The following is a 14214-nucleotide window of genomic DNA, read 5'->3' on the forward strand; positions in this document are numbered from 1 at the left end:
GCGTCCCATAAGTTTGAGTATCTTGTACTTTTGTTTTCATTGAATTTTAGAAAGTTTTTTATTTATTTCTTTATTTCTTCCTTGACCCTGTGGTCATTGAGTATGTAGTTATTCAGTTTCCATGAGTGTAGGCCTTTTATTATCTCTCTTGGAGAATGTTCCATAAGGTGTTGAGAATAAAGTATATTATTTTGTGTTTGAGTAAAAGGTTCTGTAGATATCTATCAGGTCCATTTGATTCATGACGTCTGTTAGTTTCATTGCTTCTCTATTTAGTTTCTGTCTCTTTGGTCTGTCCATTGGTAAGAGTGGGGTATTGAAGTTTCCAATTATTAATGTGTGGGGATTGATGTGTGAGTTAAGCTTTACTAATATTTCTTTTACAAATGCTGTGCCCTTGTATTTGGGGAATTAATGTTCAGGACTGAGATGTTCTCTTGGTGGATTTTTCCTTTCATAAGAATGAAGTATCCTTCCCCATCTCTTTTGATTAATTTTGGTTGACATTCTATTTTATTAAATATTAGGATGGCTACTCCAGCTTGCTTTTTTTTTTTTTGAAAATAATTTTTTTATCCCTTTTTCTGAAGTAATGTCTATCTTTGCTGCTTAGGTGTGTTTCATGTATGCAGCAGAATGTTATCATCTTTATGCATCCATCCTCTTAGTGTGTGTCTTTTTTATTGGAGAGTTGAGTCCATTGATGTTGAGAGCTATTAATCACCAATGATTGTTAGTTCCTTTTATTAAGATGTTTTTGTTGGTATTGTATTTGCTGCTTGTCTTCTTTTGATTTTGCCATAGTGGAGTTATTTATATCTTTTGTTTTCTTGGGTGTAGTTAACCTCCTGGAGTTGGCATTTTCCTTCTAGTATCTTCTGTAGGGCTGGGTTTGTGCATAGATGTTATTAATGTTTGGTTTTGACATGGAATATCTTCTTTTCTCCCTCTATGGTGATTGAAAACTTTACTGGGTTTAATAGTCTGGGATGACCTTCGTCTGCCTCCCAAGTGCTGGGGTTAAAAGCATATGGTACCACTGGCTGGCTAAGATATAGCTTTTAAAAAATATTAAAAATATATATATAAATAAAGAAAGCACAGGAAGTGAGGAGGGGTGTGGAGATGAAGGTGGATCTAGATGGAGCTAGGGATATGAGTGGGGTGAATATGTTCAAAATACATTGCATGGCTGTATGAAATTCTCAAATAATTAATATATATTTTTAAAAAGAAAAAATACCCAATTTTATGCATTTATTAATTTCCCAGAGAAGTAATAAAGACAGTAGATATTTGAAAGTGTGTAAATGAATAAAAGTTAACCGTTTCATATGAAACCAATTGTAGAGCTTGTATGGTTTTTGGGTAATCATACCAAGAGCCTTGATCAAAAAATAGGTGTAGACCCCCAAATACCCCTGTTTTATTTATTTCCATGTTTCCTTTATCAGTACTGAGGTCTGAAGCTAAGAGCACAGGCATTCAAGGCAAGTGCTTGAGCACTGAGCTGTATTCCTAGTGCCACGGTCTCTTGTTAGTACAGGTTCTGCATGGTAAAAGTTTGCCCTGCCTTCATGAAACTCACTGAGACCTCCATGTTTATCCTTTAGAACACCTGTTTTTTTTTTTTTTTTCTCTAAAAATCTCACCATCATACCTCAGGTCAAAGTGATCTCAGGCATCAAGTAAGTTTAGAATCCATGTTCCAAATGCTACCTTGTCACATGGCTCTTAAGAGTGTGGTCCAAGAACCAATAGCATCAGCATCACCTGAGATTGGAAGTTTTCAACCTAAGTACTATTACACTTTGAAACACATACATTTTTATCATGTGAGGCTGGCCAGGTAGGATGGGCAAACAAAATAGAGTGTCAATCAAAATTTGAAATCTAGGCAGAGTTGTTTTTTCTTGAAAAATATGTACTTGTTTGAACCCAGGGTCTCAGAAATGCTGGGGAACTTCTCTATGACTCAATTACATCCTGTTCTACAGGTAACTTTTTATTTATTTTTATTTTTTATATAATTAGCATATGCTAATTAAAAACTTTATTTTTTTATTTTTTAAAATTTATTAATTTATTTATATTACATCTCAGTTGTTAGCCCATCCCTTGTATCCTCCCATTCCTCCCTTCCTCCGGCTTCCCCCCCCCCACTCCTCTTCCCTATGTCTGTGACTGAGGGGGACCTCCTCCTCCTGTATATGCTCATAGGGTATCCAGTCTCTTCTTGGTGACCTATTATCCTTCCTCTGAGTGTCACCAGGCCTCCCCATCCAAGGGACATGGTCAAATATGGGGCACTAGAGTTTGTGTAAAAGTCAGATCTCCTTCTCCATTTAACGGTGGAGAATGTCCTGTCCATTGGCTAGTCTGGGTAGGGGTTCGAAGTTTGCTGCCTATATTTTCCTTGGCTGGTGCCATAGTTTGAAGAGGACCTCAGGGCCCAGACCCGCCTGTAGTTTTCCAGGACCCTCTGGATCCTTCTATTTCCTCATTCTCCCAGGCTTCTCTCACCTAAAGTCTCAATAGAATGTCCTCCCCTCTGATCCACTTTCCTGGTAGATAAAGTTTTTCATGGGGACGTACCCCTTGGACTAGTGTCTCGATATAAGTGAGTATATTCTATTTAACTCTTTTTGCTTCTTGGTGAACTCACTCATTATGATAATTTCTAGTTCAGAAACACTTAAAGAAATGCTCGACCTCCTTAGTCATCAGAGAAATGCAAATCAAAACGACACTGAGATTCCATCTTACACCCATCAAAATGGCTAAGATCAATAACTCAAGTGACACCACATGCTGGCGAGGATGTGGAGAGAGAGGAACACTCCTTCATTGCTGGTGGTAATGCAAACTAGTACAACCACTTTGGAAATCTATCTGGCGCTTTCTCAGAAAAATGGGAATAGGGCTTCCTCAAGACCCAGCTATTCCACTCCTTGGAATATACCCAGAAGACGCACTACCACACGACAGGGACATATGCTCAACCATGTTCATAGCAGCCTTATTTATAATAGCCAGAACATGGAAACAGCCTACGTGTCCCTCAGTAGAAGAATGGATAAAGAAACTGTGGTACATTTACACTATGGAATACTACTCAGCTATTAAAAACAAGGAATTTCCAAAATTTGTCTACAGTAACTTTTTAAATATAAATATGTCCTATGGTATCTTTGGGCTAGACTAAAAAGTGAAAAGTTGTTCATGGTTTGTCTAAAATTCAAATTTAGTTGAATATCATTTTTCTTTGTTTTTTCTTGTTAAATCTGATTGTACTAGCCCTAATCTGTATGGATAGTTAGTAGCATCCTGGACCTCTTCCCACTAAGCACAGGAACTGACTCCACTCTCCAGTCCAATGATGGAAAATGTCTTGAGATTCTTCCAAATGTCCCTTGGGAAGCCGACTTGCCTCTTGTTGTGGGGTGGCTCCACCCCCAATCTACAGAATCAAAATCCTTTATGAGGCAAGATGTAGCAATCTTTTAACAAGCCTTGCAGCTCATTCTGAGGCAACTGAGCTTTCAGAACACTGGTATTTCCTGTTTCTCAGCCAGGACATCTCAGAGAAGGCTGTGCTTATGGAGCTTGAGGCCCATTGCTTAGCAGGGTCAGAACAGTGGTTGTACAGTGTCAAAGCACCATCCAAAGGGCTAGTACAGAGCAGTTTAATTGGAATTTCAGAGAGATGAGGAAATGAGACCTAAGAGAACAACCAGGAATCCAAACGTTCACGCAAAGAAATTTTAAAGTAGCCACACCTCATCAACCCTTATGAGGGTTTTACATCATGACCAGCACTAACTCTTTAAATGTACTTGATCCATATCGCATAAATCCCAAGTTCCAGTCTCATCTTCACAAAACAAATTTCTGATGACAAATTGCCTTCTGCTTTAGAACTTCCTACCTACCTACCGCAGCTCTGCTTTGCCCTGGTAGCATAGCTGAACAACCCGGGGGAGCTCATCAAAAATGCCAATCCCCAGTCCCCACCCAAGAGCAATTAAATTGGAATCTCGAAGGGTGGTAGCTCGTGAGGCTCAGATGAGTCTTACACACAAACAGGCTTGGAAACCACAGGCCCGTGGGGGAAATGCGTTAGTCTTTTCAGTGGCATCTTTCCAATTGCTCTAGTAGTTATGTTTCTCATTATGAATTATAAAATTAATATTCTGGCTTATATTTCATACTTTCTGTGTTTTTAAATCCGATCTGGGATCCTTACCAAACTGTAGCTTTCAGGCCCATGGCCAAATGGCAGGGTCCAAGGAGTGGGTCTTAGGGAGCTGGGGTTTAGTTGAGATAGCACCGCCTTCCTGCCCCACCTCTCAGTCTCTCCTCTTTGCTACTGTCCCTTGAACCTTGCGGAAGTTTCAACAACTGTTTAGAGCTTTGTTCCATGAGTTGTGAAAAAGAAATCACTGCAAACTTTGGTTTTCGACTATGCAGGCACTTTGATGGTAAGCCAATCAAGCCTTTTCATATAACTTCAATTTATAAGAAACATGGAAGGCAGTGGAGCAAATTGAGCATCCACAGGGAAGGACTTCGACTAAGCCAGAAGGCAGAGACTGAATAATATAATTGGCCGGCCACCTCTGGAATGAATCACTGTCATGAAAGCAAGCAAACAAACAAACAAACAAAAGTGACACAGAGATAATGGCATGACACTGAAATAAAGGACATTTTTGCTTAAATGTAAAAGACATGAATAAGAGGCAATATGTGGTCTTCAATTAGATTCCAGTTGGATAAATCAGCTACACATTCTTACAGCAGTGGGGAATTTAAGTATGGCCTGAGTACTAGATGGTACTCAGGAGCTATTGTTAGTGATGTAAGGAGTGGTGATGGCATTGGGCTTGCATAAGGAATTAGACTTGGTTTTTAGAGTGGCATAGAGGGGACAAAATACCATTCTGTCTGAAATTTATTTTAAGTTACTCAAGTCAGAAACAGGTTAAGTAAGTACAGCAAAATATTAATGAGAATTCAAATCTAGATGTGGAAATGACGCTTTGCTGTCCTGTTTTGCCTTTTTTATTTGTTCAAACATTTTCATAACACAAATTAAAACGATCAAAAGGAAAAATAGAGAAATTACTTAAAGCAGTGGTTCTCAACCTCTGGGTTGTGACCCCTTTAGAGATGGAATGACCTTTCTACAGGGGTCACCCAAGAGCATTGGGAACACAGATATTTACACTGTGATTTGTCACAGTAACAATATTACACTTATGAAGTAGCAACAAAAATCGTGTTTTGGTTAGGCACCACAAAGTGAAGAACTGTAACAAAGAGTTGCAGCATCAGGGAGGTTGAGACCCACTGATTTAAAGGAAGAGAAAGACAGTGGAAAAGGCTCTGCAGAGATTACAAATCTCCAGAGTCTGGTCCTGATGGTGATGGCTCCCCTCTGTAAGCTCCATTTGCCTTCTCTCTCAAAGGAGCAATTCAACCAAGTTCATGCCTCTGTAGTCCCAAGGAGACTGCACTCATTGCAGCTGTGTTAGAAGCTGGTGAGGTAGCTAGCAATTCTAAATGCAGAGTGCTGCCAGCAAATACGATTTGAGTTGTCTCTTAGCCAGGGAACTACCTGTTCTTTTCAAATAATGACTACTTTACCATTACCCTTTGAAGAGCTTAGGAGACTGGAGTCTTCAAACCAAAATAGAAAAGCCTGAGGAGAAATTTTTATGTGAAATCCTTCGAACTAGGGAAACTTCAGGGGCATTCATGTCTAAAATGTGTAAACCCTAATGTGTGTCGTTCTTTCTTTCTTTTTTTTTTTTAAATTCCAGACTAGGCTATGTCAAGAAGGATAAAACCCAAATAGTACCATTGTACTTGCTCAGGGGTCAGAGTACAGGCTGTCCTGAGTTCTCAAGGTCTAAGCTGCTTCTGCAAGAGGGTAAGCACTCCATAAAATATGTTAATACCTTTCATTTGAGCAAATTCCCACTGAGCGCCAGCACTGTATTTGTGCAAAATAAATATTTGCTGGGTTTCCATCCCAAGTCAGGCACTTTGTTTAAATTAAAATTTAAAGTTAGCACACAAAGTGAAGCTTCTCATTCTGGCATTTTCACACATCCATGTCTTATCCATCCTCTATCCCCTCCTGTTTCTTCTACCTTCCCTGCCCCCCCTCGCTCCCCCCCACCCCCCCACCCCTGTATCTGACACATCCCTTCCCCCATTCTGCTGCTTCCCCTCCCATACACTGCATTGCTCTTCCTTTCCTTTCTGTGTCACATGCTTTCTATTACTTTGTGTGTCCTTGTTTCTTGAGATGTCTCCTCTTCTTTTGTGTCCCCCTTTCTATTTTTATAACAATATGGAGGATGTCAGGGTCAGTGTTACTGGTGATAACCTGCTTCCTTTAGAGTTGACATTCTACCTTTAGAGAGGAGGCCTGTAAGTATGTCAGCTATGCTGACCTCCTATTTGAAAAATAAAGAAAGGAGAAAAAGACAAGGAAGAGTACTTTAGGAATAGCTACTAAAAGCCTATTTAGGGAGGCAACCTGTTAGTGTACTAACAGAAGGAGTTTGGTAGATGTGTGGATACTTTCTAGAGATATTGTTTACTATGTACTAAGTGTGTGTGTGTGTGTGTAGGGAAGGAGAGATAGAAAGAGAGAGAAACAGAGACAGAGAGAGACAGGCAGATGGACAGAGAGAGGAAGAGAGAGAGAGAGAGAGAGAGAGAGAGAGAGAGAGAGAGAGAGAGAGAGAGAGAAACCTGTTTCTGGGCATTAAACCCAGTTTTGCACATGCTAGGTGGGCACCCTAGCCTATACTTGGATTTCTATTTTTCTATTTGTATTAATGAGTTTAAGTCTTACTGTGTAGGAAAGGACTGAAGTCCTAAATGAACTTGGGTTATTGTTGAGCTGGGCACAGCCCTGTAAGAGGCCCGAGGCCTCAGACCCATGGCAAAGGCAAAGCCTTCTCCCCAGGGTCACTGTTTTGAGTGCAAAAGTTGACAGTATGTACAGAAAATGTCTATCATAACTTTCCTCCCGAAGATAGGTGTTTAATACCCGAAGACTGCTCCTCTAAGATTGTTCCCACCTGAATTAGCTAAGCCCACCTCCTCATTCAGCCGTATAAAGGGCCCCGCCTCCTTGTTTATTGGTATTTAACAAGCTAGCCTCCTTGTTCAGCGCTGTGCAATAGCCCTTCCTCCCTCCTCAATTGTGTATAATGCGCATGCTGTAGCCTCTCCATAAAGAGCCCAGTCCACCTGATGGAAGCTTTTCCTGTGTCTGTATGTCTATGTGCCTGTAATGGCTTCACTCCCTTGATACCCTGGCCAGGTCAATTGTGAGCCGTGTAATGGGCCATTGCTGTAATGTTATTATGATGTGTTACTGTTATTTGTCTCTGTTTTCTCAACGAGGGAACAAGTCCACCGGACAGAAATTCAATCCCCAGATTTGACAGAGCTTTCTTTTTCATGCTTATTATTGCTTAACAATCTAGAGCAGTTCTCATATTCCAGAAAGGAGCAGACATAGCAGGCTTAGCGGAGAAAGGCGTGTGGCGCGTTTAAGAGGCCATCGGAAAGCAAGTGTGGCCTTTGTGGGACCTTAGAGGGAGAAGCAGGTCGAATGCTGATTTTTCAGAGCTGTTAGGGATGCTGTTCCTTCAGATCCTGCTGACTGCTCTACTGAGGGCAAGAAGACTGTAACGGATAGAACTGAGGTGCAAAAAGTGCTCAGCTTGTCAAAGAGTAGGAAGAGCTCCTAGTGACTGAGCTAGGTTATAGCACCGGACCCACTGTGGGCTTAGGGCTTAGTCTTAAAGGAAAAGACGCTGGAACTTTTGGCTGTGCTGCCCACAGGAGGTGAGCATATGAAGAGCATCAAGCAGAAGCCCTGGAAGGAGATGAGGCCCAAGGTGTGTGCACACGGCTTTGGCAGAGCTCAGGCAGCCTGGGGAAGAAATTGCTGCTGAGGATGGGGGTCACAATGGAGGTTGGGGGAATCAATAATTCTCATTCAGCTTTGCAAATCTAAATCTTCTGTTAGATATCAGAGTGGTGTTTGAGTTTACAAAGAATTAACTTGCTTTAGTATAGGCAAAGGCAAGAGAAACATTTTAAAAAGTTTAGCTGACAATGTCAAATTTTTACATGTTAATGCTTAAATTGGGTTAAAACTATCTCTGCAAACATTTTATTATTTTATTATGGTAAAAAAAAACCAAAATTGTTTCTAGCATTTTTTCTTTAAAATTTTTTTTGTACATGATTTCTTCATTTACATAATTTCTACCCATCCTTCTCCACCCTCCAACTCTTCCTGTGTTCCCTTCTCCTCCTCAAATTCATGATTTCTCTTTTTTTATACATACATACATACATACATACATACATACATACATACATACACACACAGCTTACTGAATGAATTCATTCAGTATTGTTCATGTGTATATGTGCTTAGGGCTTGCCACATGGGGTGGCATAACTCAACAGGAAGCTCCTTCCTGGAGAGAGCTGATTCTCGCTCTTTCATTAGCTATTTGTTGCTTGTAGCTCTTCCTTGAGGTGCGAGACCTTGTGATGTTTCCCTTATCTATATTGGCATGTCAACTGGTATTGTCATTACTCAGTTCTTATGTAGGCAACCACATTGGGAAGAATGCATGAATGCAACTTTCCTGTCATGAAGTATCCAGCAGCAGGAGTCCTGATCATCTGGCTCTTATAAATCCTCTTGAGTCTTAGGTGAAGAGTTTGCCCTGTAGATGTATCATTTGGTGCCATGAAGTCAAGAAGGAAAAATGGGATGGCAAAGGGTAATAGAGAGAGAGGGAGGAAAGAGAGACATATAAGACTAAGGATGTTTTTAAAAAACAACAAGCAAACATTATTTTATAAATTTTCTTTAAAATAGATACGCATAACATGTATGTGTGAATATATAGTAATAATATATTATTATATATAAGAGTTTGTTAAATACATCTAATACATGGCATATATTACATAAAATAATTGTAATAATTATGTTAATATAGTAAATAATATTATTATTTAACTTTCAACTGACTCTCTTCAAACTTCACATCATGCACCCCAATCTTCACCTATCTACCCCTCCCCTCTTAGCAACTCACCACCCTTGCAACTTCACCCCAAAAAAAATCTTGTTGTGGAAGCTGCAGTGTTTCACAGTGTGTCCCACATCACATCCTTTTGTCAACACTTCTTTGCTTGCAAATGCTCATTGCAATGACTCGTTGATCTGGATCGGGGCCTCTGGCTTATGCCACACCAGCAATGCTAGATACTTACTGGGACTCCACTTTGATAGTCTGTTGTTGCCCTGTGTCATGAAGATACTGAATCTGTAGGATCACATACCCGAGAAGATTGTTGGTGGGGTAGATTTGAAGTGGGCAGGTTTAAAGCCCTGGATCTGGGCTTGGGTGGTAGCTGAGTTGGTCAGCCCACCATGTTTCCTGCACCTGTGCCACCAGGGCCAGCTCTCCCATGTTCAGGCTCTCATCACTGGCTTACTCAGAAACCATGCAGCAAGCTCTACTGTGCTGCCCAAGTGAGACAGAGGGCCTCAGTTTTCCTGAATGCTATAGCAAGTGAGGGGCAGGGGCAGCTCTTCTGCTCTCATGACCCCAGGCCAGCTCTCCTGCCTACTGCAGGTAGAAAGGAGTGAGGGGGAGTGGGGAAGACTGCATTGCTGAAGACATCACACACTTCTGACATAGGACTTTGCAAAATTGCTGTAGAGCTGACATAATAGCCTCCTTCCTGAAGACTGTCAGAGAAACGGCAAACTTCCAGTGGAAAAAACAATCCGTAGTGTTACTCAACTGTAAAGCCAAAGAACCATACAACGATGGGTCTAGCAAGATATCCCCAAAAGGGGACATAGTGGTACTTTTTTATACAGGGGGGAGGGGGGGATAACTGCCTATGACTGCTTGGTGCTTTTCTACCACTCGGCTTTTCTGACCCTCAGTTTTTTAATCACAAAATGCAGACTGTGAGTAACCCACAGGACTCTTTTGAAAACCGTGGTAGGTACTGGACTGCTTGTATTCTGATGTACTACATATATACAATTCTCTCTCAAAAGCAAAGGCTCAGATTATCAACTTAGAACGACACGGTGAAATCTAGAAATACCCAAATACAATGACTTAGATATTTGAAGATGTGCTAATTCATTTTAAAATATAGCCAATTAAAATAAAATAAAATACGGAAAGGAATTGATACCACAAATTGCACAAACGTTATCTAAGAGAGGATATAGAAATAAAATATTAAGAATTATAAACAGCTGAGAGACACAAAGTTAAAGTTAAAGGTAGAAGACTTTATGGGCAGTGAATTTACTCAGAAATCATAAATTCTTATATCAAATTAACAATTTATTTTCTGTGTGGTAGACATGTGCATGGTGAGGTTAAGAATTAGTGCCTGAGTGATTTACATACAGAAATTCACTTAGAAAACAGGCCTACAGAGAAGGTACTACTATCTCATTTTATAGCAGTGGGAATTCAGGCTAGCTCAGTGTTTACCTAGTTACACAGCCAGCAACTGTGTAACTATGTTTCAGGAAAAAAAAAATTGTCATTTCTGAATTTGCTGAAATAAATTATAAACTCTGACAATTTGTTTTGTATCCTCAAAAGTGCTTTGGTAACATTAAAAAATCTATTTTAAAAATTCCAATAAAAATACTTATAATAATTTAGATGTACCCAACTGCTTTTTAAAAATTATGTTTATGACTGTTTTACCTGCATGAATATGTATGCACTTTGTACGTACAGTACAAGTAGAGACAGAGGAAAATATTGTGTCCCCTGCAACTGGAGTTACAGATGGTTGTAAGTCACCATGTGGGTGCTGGAAAGCAAACCAGGATCCCTTGAAAGAATATCAGTGCTCTTAGCCACTTAAGTCTCTCCAGTCCCATGATTTATTTATTTTTTATTTTATGTGAATTGTTGTTTTGTCTGCATGTATGCCTGTGTGAGGGTGTCAAATGCCCTGGAGCTGGAGTTAAGGACAGCTGTGAGCTCCCATAATGCTCGTAACACTGAGTTATGCTCCAGCTCCTTCTCCCATCTATTTTTTGTTGTTGTTGTTTTGTTTTGTTTTTCAGCTTGAAAAATATAAAGAAAGTCAACAAGTTTGGAAACCTATCCAAAATAATTGCAAGGAGTCAAATCACTCCGTAATTAATTTTAACAATTAGCATGGTCTGGCATGTACATCCCGAAAATCATTTCCTAAGTACCTCTGGCTAATGCCTGTGCCCAAACTTAGGGCCACAAAATCAGGCACATTGTGTGTGTTCATTATCAAAACAGTTTCCAAAATACATTGGTAATAATTAGCTCTCCTTTGTTTAAAGTCATTTATGTCATTCCTGCAATGCTGACATGTCAATCCTTTGGACCATCAGTAACAGTACCAAGTGTTGGATCGGAATCTGGGTGAGTTCCAATGGTGCTTTGGCATCATCACCTTAGGGATGAGCTCTGAGAGGCCAGTGTCCCTCTTTTGCCCTTGTTTTACCCATCCACAAAATGAGATGATGGTTAGACCAGATGGCCTCCACAGCTCTGACTTAATGGAATTTTGTGAAATCTCTGGCAAACGTACAATATGCTTTTCCATTGTTAATAACAATGTGTTTATTGAACTTCAGACTAAAAAAGAAATAAATAAAATTGTATGTAGGAGTTTCCAGTAGAACTAGCCCTACAAAAAATGAGCCATGACTTGCTCATTCTCATTCTTGAGATTTACGTGGCTCATGCCAGAGCACAGGCCTTATGTACATTACTGACTCCCCAGGGCCTCACTCCATTTGCTGAAGTGAATTTTAATCAGAGACTCTTGCTGGGCGGTGTAAGCCTTGTCTGATTGCACCAGCAGGGTGGGCTGGGGTGCTCCATTCAGCTTAGAGTAGTCATTCAACAGTTCAGTGACACAGAGAGGTCATGGACTTCAAAGAGAATGCTGAGAGCAGAGGTGAAGGCCTATGCAGAATGGCCCAGTTAATGATCACATTTTTCTAATTTCATGGTATGTTGATTCTCCCAGATATGGAGTCAGCCCGGCTCTTAAAGGGTTGGCTGGGGATTCAAGAACCTCCATTTTAGTGTGCCTCCCTCATTCCTTGGTCTATTTCAAAGATTGGTTTTACATTCTAAAAGGCAAGATAGTTTAGTATGAAAATAGTCCTTATACTGGTGTGACATAATTTTCAATGAATTTCCAAGTTTCTTTTACATCTGCTTCCATTTCTTTATCCCCCTTGAGTGGAGAGGCTCAGGGCATTGCAGGACATCAGACAGGATGGGAGAACCTGAGCTGCATCAACACCTGGCTGCTGGGTTATCCATTTTCCATCATCCTATGGTCTTTCCATCATAATCTGTAGGTCAGACAGTCGAGAAGACATTTTGAAAAATTAGCACTGTTCTTTCAAACGTATGCACTCGAGTGTGTATATGTTGTGTAAATGTACATTTTGTGTGTATGTGTTCATCTGCATTGGGGGTGCACTTATACTTGTGTGCTTGTGGAGGTCAGAGGCTAACTTTGAGTGTTTTCCTGTATCACTTCTCTACCTTGTGTTTTGAGACACTGCTTCTCACTGAACCCAGAAATCATTGATTCAGCTAGATCATCTGGCACTTGCCTTCAGTGCTTCCTCCTCTCCACTGGTGCCAAGATTTTAGCTGTGCACAGTACATGGGTTGTGTGTGAGTATTGGAGATACCACATCAGACCCTCATCCTATGTGTCATGCACCTAACTGACTGAACCGTGGCTGGACATGATACTCTTTAATTTGGGCTCTTATCCTCTGAATGTCCATGACATTTCATGGAAACCATTCCTTGTAGTCTTGTACCATTCTTCACGTAGGTATGGTGTTAGTTTTCACTTAGTTTCTCCTTGTATGCTGTGTTTTGCCCAGTGTGTGCTACAGGATAGGGAGGAGATCACGAAGGACCAAAAGAGTGTAGTGAGGGACAGAGACATGAGGATGTGAGAGCATAGCCTCCATCTGCCTCCAACTAGAAGGGCTTATACATTGGGCATTGTAAATAAGGAGTCTCTAGACAAAACATTTGAAAACCACAATGTCATCGCGTTGTCTTGAAAGGAATCGTGGGAAATTCCAGCCCAGGTTTTCTTGAGACTTTGTACCAGGCTGTAACACTGCATTCAACCATGAGCTAACTGGATACAAATGGAGCTAGTAACATCACTGGGCCTTGGTACTCTAATTTTCTAGGACCACAGTACCAAAGACACAGAAACTGACTTGCTAAAAGCATAGAAATGTACTGTCTCACAAGACCTCTGCAGGGCCAGTTCCTCTAAGGCCTATGAAAGAAAAATGTATTGCAGGCAAAGGCCTCTCCGCTTGGCCTGTAGAAATCAGCCTTGTGTTACTTTATAAATGACCTTTCATCTCTCTGTGTATTTCTCACTATCCAAACTTATAAGGACTTCGGTCATATCAACTGGATCTGCCCTACTCCACTCTGCCCTCATCCTAACAAGGTACATCTGCAACGGTTCTGCTTCTAGAGGAGGTTGCTGGAGTGTGGACTTCTACCTCTCCATTTTGGAGGAATACATGGCTAGCCCAAGCACTCATCTTTATAGGATGAGATGAAGCCAAGATTACACTGTAAGTGTTGGAGTGCCTAAGACCTTTAGTTGTCCAACAGGGGTGGGCTTTCTTATTTTTGCACAATGCAGTCTGCACCATTTTCTTTTTTTCAAGCTCTTCCTGCAATTTCTCTTTACTATATTGTGACTATCTTGGACTTGGCTTGTCTCCTGGATGTTTCCAGAGGGAATTCTAAACTCTAGGGTGAGCTTGTATAAGCTCCAACCAACATATTTCATGGGAAGAAAGCTAGGCATCAGCACTAGGCAGAGCTGTAAGATTCTGCTTACTCCTGCTGCTTTTTTAAAAGCTGAAGTTGACCATGTTGGCCTCAAACACTGCTCTAACCGAGGGAGGTCCTGCTGCCTAGGTGGTTGTGAGTTCATTAAAGTTTGGCCACAAGGCAAAGCTTCTGATAGAATGTCCCAGAGAGGTAATGTCAAAACTTGCCGAGAAAAGTTCATAAACATGCCTGAGCATGGGGAGGAGTTGTGAGCAGCAGATGC

This window comes from Acomys russatus, chromosome 8, assembly GCF_903995435.1.
Source record: "Acomys russatus chromosome 8, mAcoRus1.1, whole genome shotgun sequence".
In the NCBI taxonomy this organism is placed as follows: Eukaryota; Metazoa; Chordata; class Mammalia; order Rodentia; family Muridae; genus Acomys; species Acomys russatus.